Source organism: Tupaia chinensis, unplaced genomic scaffold (assembly GCF_000334495.1).
Source record: "Tupaia chinensis unplaced genomic scaffold, TupChi_1.0 Scaffold000206_1, whole genome shotgun sequence".
NCBI classification, from domain to species: Eukaryota; Metazoa; Chordata; class Mammalia; order Scandentia; family Tupaiidae; genus Tupaia; species Tupaia belangeri.
The window spans coordinates 739305-751464 of record NW_006159681.1 but is presented as its reverse complement, the minus strand read 5'-3'; the positions used below and the strand labels follow the sequence as shown (position 1 = coordinate 751464).

The 12160-nt window shown below is 35.9% G+C and overlaps 1 long non-coding RNA gene across 1 annotated transcript in view; it reads left to right on the top strand.

Annotated features, from left to right (window-relative positions):
- Window positions 1-4066: 4066 nt before the first annotated feature.
- LOC102498443 (uncharacterized) overlaps window positions 4067-12160 on the top strand; it is a 16945-nt gene continuing 8851 nt past the window's right edge. Inside the window, exon 1 of the long non-coding RNA XR_334348.1 lies at window positions 4067-4246. This is a non-coding gene — a long non-coding RNA (uncharacterized LOC102498443). The remainder of the gene's footprint in view (window positions 4247-12160) is intronic.

Sequence of the window (12160 nt, the reverse complement as noted above, 5' to 3'; positions counted from 1 at the left end):
TTACCCAGCATCTTCCCCAAACATGATGGAACTAAACTTGAGTTTAATTTCAAGAGAAATCCTCAAAAATACTCAAATACATGGGAACTTAATAACCTACTCCTGAATGACTCCACAACTATTGAAATAAAGACTGAAATCAAAAAGTTCATGGAAGCCAATGACATTGAGGACATGAGTTTCCATAATCTTTGGGCCACTGCTAAAGCAGTCGTAAGAGGAAAGTTCATAGCAATGAGTGCACATCAGAGGAACACGGAAAGAAGGCAAATGGATCACCTAACATCATGCTTTAGAGAATTCGAAAAGCAACTGCAAAAACATCCAAAAAAACTCCAGGAGAAGGGAAATAATAAAGATAAGAGCAGAAATACATGAAATAGAAAATAAAAGACTTCTCAGTTTTAATTATGCTGATACTTTGTAAATAAGCAAGTTTCAGATTTCAGATACATTTTAACACAGTAATATTTCCTGGGAGGGAGTTGACCGGTAACTGTTGCAACTTATCCTTTGACTACATTTAGGCAACACAGTGTGATCTGTGCTAAAACATTACAGGCAGGAGGAGATAAACCCTCTTTCAGAAAGCTAAAACCATAGACGATTATGTCCTGGATCCTGTCAGGAAAGTTTACATATTATGGAAATTTCTTTCCTACTCTACCTTGATTTGCATGAAAATACAAGATAATTCAAAATCCTCATTCCTCAAACAGTTCTATGGTTTTGGGGTTTTGGGAATAACCAGATATTTTATTCTATCAAAATCTTATGTAAGCCAAATGTTTCACATTCCCTCAAAAATACATAAATACATATTCATATTGGCTTCACATAATTTATGTATATAACATATTAAGATATATTACATATAGTGCATATTGTAGTAGCTTATGGCTAATTTGATGATATTATACCTAGCCTGGTTCAAAAATATAAAATACATCTCTACTCATATCAAATCAAATAAACTGTTTCAGTTCTCATCATACATTGCTTATGTTCTGTCTAAAAATTCTCCGTTTACACCTTTCATGCTCATTCTGTGGCTAATTTATTTTCTGAAAGAAGTTATAATTAGTAAATCATGGAAGCCTTTGAATGTGATTATTCTCACTAGCTTATTGTGAAATGCAAGCGCTGAGAGAAGACCACATTTCACTCTCTATGATAATTTAACTAATTTAACTTTTGATTCGTTCAAGCAGCTTAATATATCACTGGTTAAAAATATAGATATATGGGGGGACAGCACAAGGTGTGATGATTAAGGTACTGGATTACCACACGTCCAATGAGAGTTCAAGTCCAGGACCTGGCAGCTTGAAAATCACACTAGGCACATGTGCATGCATTCCCAGAATCCCAGGAGGAGAATGGAGGAGAAGGAATTACAGTATGGCCAGCCCTCCTGGAGGGGTGATTTCTCACTTTCCTTCTATCTCTCTGGAAAACTCATGTACCCTATGGTAATAACCTAAAAAAAAAAAAAAAAAAGAAAAGGAAAAAAGAAGATTGATATATGGTAACTGTTAGACTGCAACACACTAACTGTTGGAGACCTCAATACCGCTCTACCCCGTCCGGACAGATCATCTAGACAAAAAAATAGATAAAGAGATAAAGGATCTAAACGATATCATAAATCAAATGGATTTAACAGACATCTATAGAACTTTTCATCCAAAACCCATGAGATACACTTTTTTCTCACCTCCACACAGAACCTTTTCGAAGATTGACCATATCATAGGGCACAAAGGAAGCCTCTACAGATTCAAAAGCATAGAAACTTTACCCAGCATCTTCCCCAAACATGATGGAACTAAACTTGAGTTTAATTTCAAGAGAAATCCTCAAAAATACTCAAATACATGGGAACTTAATAACCTACTCCTGAATGACTCCACAACTATTGAAATAAAGACTGAAATCAAAAAGTTCATGGAAGCCAATGACATTGAGGACATGAGTTTCCATAATCTTTGGGCCACTGCTAAAGCAGTCGTAAGAGGAAAGTTCATAGCAATGAGTGCACATCAGAGGAACACGGAAAGAAGGCAAATGGATCACCTAACATCATGCTTTAGAGAATTCGAAAAGCAACTGCAAAAACATCCAAAAAAACTCCAGGAGAAGGGAAATAATAAAGATAAGAGCAGAAATACATGAAATAGAAAATAAAAGACTTCTCAGTTTTAATTATGCTGATACTTTGTAAATAAGCAAGTTTCAGATTTCAGATACATTTTAACACAGTAATATTTCCTGGGAGGGAGTTGACCGGTAACTGTTGCAACTTATCCTTTGACTACATTTAGGCAACACAGTGTGATCTGTGCTAAAACATTACAGGCAGGAGGAGATAAACCCTCTTTCAGAAAGCTAAAACCATAGACGATTATGTCCTGGATCCTGTCAGGAAAGTTTACATATTATGGAAATTTCTTTCCTACTCTACCTTGATTTGCATGAAAATACAAGATAATTCAAAATCCTCATTCCTCAAACAGTTCTATGGTTTTGGGGTTTTGGGAATAACCAGATATTTTATTCTATCAAAATCTTATGTAAGCCAAATGTTTCACATTCCCTCAAAAATACATAAATACATATTCATATTGGCTTCACATAATTTATGTATATAACATATTAAGATATATTACATATAGTGCATATTGTAGTAGCTTATGGCTAATTTGATGATATTATACCTAGCCTGGTTCAAAAATATAAAATACATCTCTACTCATATCAAATCAAATAAACTGTTTCAGTTCTCATCATACATTGCTTATGTTCTGTCTAAAAATTCTCCGTTTACACCTTTCATGCTCATTCTGTGGCTAATTTATTTTCTGAAAGAAGTTATAATTAGTAAACCATGGAAGCCTTTGAATGTGATTATTCTCACTAGCTTATTGTGAAATGCAAGCGCTGAGAGAAGACCACATTTCACTCTCTATGATAATTTAACTAATTTAACTTTTGATTCGTTCAAGCAGCTTAATATATCACTGGTTAAAAATATAGATATATGGGGGGACAGCACAAGGTGTGATGATTAAGGTACTGGATTACCACACGTCCAATGAGAGTTCAAGTCCAGGACCTGGCAGCTTGAAAATCACACTAGGCACATGTGCATGCATTCCCAGAATCCCAGGAGGAGAATGGAGGAGAAGGAATTACAGTATGGCCAGCCCTCCTGGAGGGGTGATTTCTCACTTTCCTTCTATCTCTCTGGAAAACTCATGTACCCTATGGTAATAACCTAAAAAAAAAAAAAAAAAAGTAAAGGAAAAAAGAAGATTGATATATGGTAACTGTAAATATAATCTTGTATTGTTTGACTTAAAACATTAATTTACTTATGAATAAAAAAGGTGGTTGGCCATGAATAATTTCTTGAAAACTAGAAAATTAAACGTTACACAAAGAGAAGTTAAGGAGAGTAAATGAAATAAATTTGTTGCAGCAGGAGATGGGTTTGGTTCGGGGAATAATTTGATTTGGTGGTAAACTTCATTAAAATTATTATTTATATAAAAAAACTGTAAAATAAAAATATCACAATGGTCATAATTATATGGTACATTTATAAAGTTGGCACAAACTTGGAAAAGAATAGTCACACTTCTTTGGGTTATTAATAGAAAAGAAACAGAAAAATAGAATTTAATATTTGTTAAAGATAAATTTTTCAACCCACATATTTTATAGATAAAGAAATTGGATGAATTATTTTGTCTTGTCATTTAGTTTTCCATGTAAATAATCCTTTTTCTGTAATTAGATCAAGAAGATCTTTAAAAAGAGAAAATACAATCTTTGTTACTTTTATTTTACCTTCTTTATTAGGTTTCTATTGCTGCAGTGACACAGTGCCAAAAATGTAGTAGATTAAAATGTTACTATTTTATAGTTTTGGAATTCAAAAATTATAAGAATTGAAGTTTCCATTGGCTGTGCTCCTTCTGTAGCCTCTTGGGGAAACCCCTTTCTTTGTCTTTCCAAACTTCTAGAGACCGCCAAGTGCTTAGCTCTGCTCTAACCTCCGTACTCAAAGCCAGCAGTGCAGCATCTTCCAGCTTCCAGTCCCTGTTTCTGACTCTAAACCTCTTGCCTCCCTTTTTAAAAGAACCTCTGATTGCATTGGGCCATCTGAATAATGCAGAGTGGATGCCATGTCTTAGAATTCATAACATAATCACATCCTAGAGAATCTCCTTTGCTATATCAGGTACGTATTCATTGGGGATCCCAGAAATAAGGATAGGGACATCTTTAGGTGGTCAGTTTTCAACCTGTCTTATCTGCAATGGTTATTTCGGGTGTGTATAATTAGCAACTGTTTATTAATTGCATATTTATTGCCTTTTTTTAAATCAAGTCTTTGATCTAGTAAGATCAGAGAAAGAATTGTTTAGGCAGTATCTAGCAATAAATATTTATTAGTCTATTATGTTTAAAATCTCATTTATTATTTATCCATTCTTGAGAAAGTTCTTCAAATTATTTTTGGGTCGATTTATCAGGACTTGCCAATTCACAAATAATTTATTGAATTAGTATTGGATATGGTAAATGCTCTTATGTCATTATTACAAAGAAAATTAAATCTGGGATCAGTCTTCTCCTGCTCATAAGGATAAAGGAAGGACCCCAGATCAGTTTCCTACACTTTGTATTTTTAAAAAAATTAGTAGAAAATTATCATATTTGACCGAAGTCAGCAGAAAGTTGTCTACAATGGAATATTGTATTTAAGCTAAATGCTAAATCTCAAAATTTCCATGGGAAGTTAACTGATAGTTCTGTTTTTGCATAATACTTTTGTTAAAAGTAGGAGAATGCTTTCTGGTCTTACTCATACTGCAAACCAGAGTCTCTACAAAAGAAACTGGTCTGATTCATTTTTAACATTTCTCCCTCTGCTGTACCCCAGTCTGCTATTTTCCACCGGCTGTCTCCCAGCTATTCCTAGGTCCTTTCAGCTTCACCCCAGCTTCCTACCTGCTCGAGCTGGTCCCTCTGCCCAGCAGGCTCATCCTACAGACAGTACGCTGGCCCTTTCTCATCCTGCATGTTGCTTTTCCAGTTTTACACTACGGTTCAATGTTCCCTGGATCTTCTGGTCAAATAGCAATGCCCAACCTAAAAGTCTGTCTGAGTTTATCATAATTTTTTGTTAATTAATATCTATTCATGTATTTATTTGTCCGTCTGACTTTATTTCATTCTCTGTTGTATCTCTAGTACCTAGAAAAATGCTCAACATATGTCCATCAGCTGTGGTTATGCATCACTTAGCTAGTCCTTTAAAAAATGTTTATTTATTACTTCTGTGAGAGATCGAGAGCATCCCTAACAGGATTTTCATGCTGTGATCCATGCCCTGCCTCAGCCGGCCAGGGTCACGTGGTGTGTGCAGAGGGGCCTCAGGGCCTGGGTCTTAGACCATTCCACTTTGGTCTAGCATCACAGAGCATTTTTCCTGTTGTACCACTGGCCCTTCTTAGCCTTCATATAATTGCACACCATGCTTAAATGCTTTAAAATGTTAATTCACCCGACCCCCAAACAACACTGTTAATATCCCCATTACATTAATAGATTCATTAAGTTGTAAAATGTCTTTAAGATACAATATTGATAAAGTTGATTATAAAATGTGTTGTTTCTAAGTCCTCTTTGGTCTACATGTATTTCTGGATTTGCTTCTGTACCTATTTATGTAATGTTTTATATTAAAGAAGAAAATTTTCAAAGATTCTTTCTCATGAAATACCTATGTATTTTAAAAATTTTTGGAGTTAGTGTCACATTTAACTTTTTTACAATAAACCTTGGGATTTGGGGATGTGGTCTACTAACTGTTTAGATGTATTACTTTCAGTTAAATTTCCTTTTTGTAACATTATATTCATTTTTCATTAATGGTCATTGACCAAGTTTCTCTGATCTTTAGAACAACATTTTTTTTTTTTTCAAGAGACAGAGGTTGACTATGTGGACTGATGGAGTTCTCTTAAGTTTTTGTCTACTGCGGTTTCAGTTTAACTGTACTCAGTATTCTGTCATGAGACAGTCTGATAAAATGTTTAGAAATGGGACCAGTAGATGGCATGGTGTTTAATATATTGGTCGGACTCCCACATGGCCAACTGTGGTTTGTGTCTTGGATCTGGTGGCTTGCTTTCTCAATTTGCCTCTTGGTCAAATAATAGTAATAGTAATAATAATAATATAATTATTTAAGAAAGAGTTTATAAATAAGGTACCAACTAATGAAGTTTTCTAGGTCAATAACTAAAATATTTGTTAAAATAAGAGAGCTTGTGTCTTTCTTCTTAATTTTCTTCTAACAGGATTGTAGGGGAAAAAAGTATAAATTTCATTATTTCATGCGCTAAATCTGTAGGGTACTTGAGGTCTTTCCTTAATTTTTACAAAACCTCTTTTAATACTTAGCAGTTAGATCATCCACTTTTAAAGTACATATTGTGTTCATTCTTACTGATTTTCTCTTTTCCAATTATTAATAGGAACAACAAGAAGCTTAATTTCTATGGGCTCTTAGATGAAGACAGCATTGCTCTAGAGTAGGACGTTTGCTTTGTGTTTAGCGATAAGAAGTAATCTATGTTCACGTGGCAAATTTTATTAGTGACAAGAACTTAGTGAATACTTTCACATCACCAAAATACTGATTTTCTAAACAATTTCAGAATGGTACTAATCAAGTAAGTAATAAAGAATGAGGGCCCAGTTTAAATTCTTTACTAATTTTTAATATGTCGGCCAGTATTGTATAAACTGAAAGAGCTGTAGTACACTTACCCCTTTAATATTGCCCTTAAAAAAAGTAAGAAAAATAACTGAGAAGAAATGAGAGCATATGAGAAATCTAAAATTATGAGTAGTTATGCCTTTAAGTGGATTAGATGTACTTATGAAATGGCTTTTCTTCCTTTCTTCTCCTGTTCTTTCATTTGCTACAGGGCATGTGAATTCACTGAAGTGAGACAGGGCGGGAGTGAGAATGAAAAGGAATCCTCCCGTGGAAGCTGGTCATGCTGCAATCGTAATCCCTTCTGTTTTTCCTTTCAGGATTTTGGCACGTTTTTCAAGCCCCTAGGTCCAGGACTCTAACTACATAATCGGCCATATGGAAGCTGGCTACCTTAACCACCATACGACTAGCAAGACCAGGAATTTTTCAATTTTAGTACAAATCTAAAGTCTTTATTTTAGTAGGATCCAATAAAACTTAAGCATGGTTTAGGTTAAAAATTCTTGGGGAACTAATAGTAGACTGAAGTTTTTGTAAATTTCAAAAAAAGAAAAAAAAAAAACAACGAACTAACAGAACCTGAAGTGAACTTATAATTCCTTGTAAAATCTCAGGAGCTTGTTAATTAAAGTTAAAGGCAAGGCTATATTTATGATTGTTACTATAGTTAGGAGCTCAAAACAGATAAACCTCAAAGTTTAGTGACTAACAGAATTTTCTAAAAAATATATTCCCTTCAAGTCCCATGCCCATGTACATTTGTGAGGATTTTTGCTCTGAGTAATTTTTTAGGAAAACAGTCATATTATCACACAGCCTCAGCATATTATGCACATAAGTGGATTAAACTTACCTATGAACTATTGTGTCACCTTCACATTTGGCAGTCAGATGGGGAAAGAAAGAGAGCAAGAACTGTCCATTGCTCATGAAGAGTGTAAGAGGTCTTCAAAACATTTAAGGAAAAGGTACATTAAGAAAAATTTAAGCACAGATCATGAAAAGTTTTGCAAATTAATATAATTTTAATTCATGAAAATTTAATTCATTTTTCCCATTTTTTTTTTAAAGATTTATTGCTATAGGGTGAGTGTGCTTCTTGGAGACACAGAGAGAGACAGAGAGAAAGTGAGAAGTCATCCCACAGGGGGAGGATGGTCACACCACAATCCCCTCTCTTTCATTCTCCTCTTGGGATTTTGGGCATGCATGTACATGCCTGACATAAGTTTTGAGCCACTGGGTTTGGGACTTGAACTGCAGTTGACCATGTGGGAGTCCAGTGCTTTAACCACTATGCCACTTGCTAGCCACAAATTCTTTTTGAAGGCTCCTCAAAGTAGACAGGATTGGTGAATAGCTGCCCATGCTCTTCTATAAGTATCAAAAGGCAATGTTGTTCTTGTGTTTGTGGTCAATGACACTGAAAAGAAAAAAACAAACAAACAAAAAAAACCAAGAAAATTAATATTCATGAAAAATAGTATACAAAGACAATTTTCCAACTAAAAGACTGATCAGGTAACTCTAGTAAAAGAAATAAAAAGCTATTAATTCTGAAAGAACAGCTGATGAGGAAGTCATATGCAAAATCTGCATTCAAACATTAACATTTACTGGGGCCAGCAGGTGACATGGTGGTTAAGAAGCTGGAATTCCCACATGGCAGACTGGTTCTAGTCCTGGACCTGGCAGCTTGCTTTCTCATTCTCCCTCTCTCTCTCTTTCTCTGGCAAAACTCAGGTAAAAAAAATTAATAAATAAATTCAATAAATAATTCTTTAAAAATTAACATTTACCATGAAATGTATACATTTGAATGAAATACAACAGACAAATAATATACACCTTTATCAAAATAGATTCAAAAATAAACAAAACTGTACAATAAAAGATAAATAAGTAATCTAGAGGACAAAAAATAAAAATGGCAAATAAGTCTAGGAATAAATATTTGATCTCACTCATCACTGAAAAGCAATTTAAGCAATAATTAAAAAGCGATTCTCCACAGTACTCCCAAGGGTCCTCGGTAGCCTCACCAGTAATGATGTATGGGCATCAATTCCTGTCAGATACAGTTTGCTAAAAAGGCCACTGATTACGCTACTGCTAGTCTACCACTAGCCCAATGGAGTTCTTCTCCAAATACATGACTTTATTCTAGCAATGGGGACTTATCAGATGTACTCAAACTGAGGGCTATCTTCCAAATCCTTGCTCAGTATTCTTCTGCATGTGACAGTACTTCAGAAATGACAGGGAAATACTGAGACATCATCTTAGAGTGGAAGACATTAAGGAGAAATGATGCCTTTATGCAGCCTGAGACTTTGGATTCTGACGTGTAGAAATAGTTCTGAAATGTGAGCTCTTTCTGAAGTCTATAATTTAGTTAATAGTTTGTACCAATGTTATATTTTTTCTTTAGTTTTGATCATTGTATTATGATTTTGTAAGTAGTCAACATTAAGTGAAGTCAGTGAGGGGCATACAGGGACTGAATATTTTTCTTTTTCTTTTTTTTTGGAGAGGTTTTTGCTATAGGGTGCTCTCCAGAAAGACAGAGAGAGATAGGAAGACAGAAAGTGAGAAATCACCTCCTGGGGGGTGGCCATGCCACAATCCCTTCTCCTCCATTCTCCTTTCGGGGCCTTGGATACAAATGCTCACGGGTCTGGCGTGAGTGTAAGCCACCAAGTTTGTGACTCGAACTGCAGTCAACTACATGGGAGTCCAGAAATATAACCATTATACCAACTGCTGATCCCAAGGACTGAATTGTTTTTGCAACTGTTTTGTAAGTTTAAAGTCATTTCAAAGTAAAATTTTAGGATAAATTAATTTACAGAGCTCTTAAAGTAGATGATAAATACATTTCCTTTCTTTCTTTTTAATAATTATTTAATTCAATTCAACTTAATTTATAATTATTATTTGATTTTGCTACAGGGCATGTGTGCGAGAGAGAGAGAGAGAGAAAGTGAGAAAGCAAGCTGCTAGGTCCAGGACTCGAACTGTGTTTGCCCATGTGAGAGTCCAGCACCTTAACCACCATGCCACCTGCTCGCCTCGATACATTTTCTTTTCTTTGAATACACAATTAAACGTAATACTTGCTTTAGATGAATTCTCCTAAATCTGAAGAAAAGCCTGAGTTAACCAAATTTGCTTGTGCCATGACTGAACATGCTAAATGCAGGATCGACCATGAGCATGTGACAGTTCCAGGTCTGCAGTGCTTGGCCAACTCTGTGCTTTTCAGAATCACTCTAGTCTGAATGCCAGTGCCAATGGCCTGGCTCTGCCTGGGGCAACCTTTTTCCACTTACGCTCTGGAAAGCCATTCCTCTTTAGGATGCAAAATGAAAAAAGGAAAATCTTTGAATCAGTTCACTGGAATTTAAGAGTCGTTCTTCTCACTGGTACCCATAATTTCATGTTAACTTCCTGCCAGACAACTGTGTTTCATCTGCTCGATCAGCTCTTGTCTAACTCATTGTAACAGATGGAAAATGTGGCCGAATGCAATGCATATTTCCTTGGATAAAAATGTCTGTTAACAGCTCATTACATTTTGTTCTAACTCCACACATCACAGCTACAGCCAATTTGAGGCAAATACATTTTTGGTCAAAATTTCTACTGAATGTTTTACATTTGTCTAAGGCTGTAGCTGTTATACTTAATTAGGTTGCACTTTTATTGGAAGAGTTGGAGCTTAAAATCAATTTATTCTGCTCATTTAAACCTTGACCTCCTTTGCTTCTAAAACTAAAGACAAAAAAAAAATTCTGTATTTTATTTGATAACTTTGTAGTTGTCATGTTAAATATTAATCATGTGAATAATTATGACTCACAATACTGAATGTACTTAAAATTGGTTATAATTAATCAAATTTGCATGCTAATAGGAGAATTTTTAAAATACTATGTTCTTCTAAAATATTAAAAATAAGATTTTGCTTAAGAATCTAAAAGTATGTTTTTTCCTAGTTGATGAGTTGTGGCTGGTTTATTGGTTAATATAAATGATGAGGAGGAAGATCTCTCATGAAAATACTTGCCATAGGAACCTCTCATATGAACTATCAACACTGCTCTTCTGCCAGCCTCAACTTCACAATATAACACAGCTAGTAAAACCAAGAGGAGATCCCTCTAACCCTGAGTTACTAGTCAGATGACTGGCCTTTCCTGAGTTTTAGCAGTTCCTCTAACTCACCCTGGTAGCCCTAATCTAAGAAGTCTTAGGCGCCAAAGTGATCTGCTGTTCATTCGGGCACTCATCCCCGGGCAGTGCTGCACACCCCCAATCGGAGCCACTTTCATAAACATTGCTAAATCCCCAAATGTGCCACTGAGTCTGCAATAACAATGGGTCAGCATCTGCAGGACCCTTACCGCTCAGTTACTCCTTGCTTCCATGATCTTTCCTGACCACTACCATGGCTCTTTTCAAGGACACAGCTATTTTGCTATTCTCTGTCCGCAACTCAAATCCGAACACCTACAGAAAGGAGAAATGTTTTATTTGCTTTTTGTCAATTTAATATTATTTTCTTCTCTTTTGCTTGAAAGTCTCCAGGCCTTGCATTAAATGGCTTCTCTAATTTTCTAGCACTTCACATCCAAATCTTTTACAAACCTTTTGTCCTTTCTTTAAAAGCATCTACATTCTGTTCACTTATCACCCTTTTCAACCAGGCTGTTCTTCCTAGAACGGCATCATTTCTCACTTGAACTTTTAAAATAATGTTTAATTGATTTCTCTGTTCCTGTGTTTGATCACCACAATTCACTGGTCCAGTAGTTCTCAGCAGGGGTGCCGCAGGGAACGTTTGCCAATGTGTGGAAATGTTTTGCTTGTCTAAACTGTGGGGAGAAGGTGGCACATGCATCTAAGGGGTTAAAGGTCAGGATGCTGCCGGACATCTGACAGCACACTGTCCGGCTGCCCTCAGAAATTGCCCTGCCGAAAATGACAATAGTGCCAGTAGAGGGAAACCTTAGTGCAGATAGTGTCTTACTTCATCCTTCATCGCTAATAGCAATACCTGAAACTGGGTGATTTTGTTAAAAGCCATAGGTTTGCTCAGCTCATGGTCTGGAGGTCCAGGAATCAGAGTCCAACTTCTGGTGAGGCTACAACGTGGAACAGGGCAGAATCCTTTTCCTTTTTTTTTTTTTTTTTTTTTTTGAGAGTTTTTTTTTGGTATAGGGCGCATGCGCTTCGCCAGAAAGACAGAGACAGAGAGACAGAAAGCGAGAAATTACCCCCCAGGGGGGATGGTCACGCCGCAATCCCTTCTCCTCCATTCTCCTCTTGGGATCTTGGGCATGCATGCACACGTGCCCC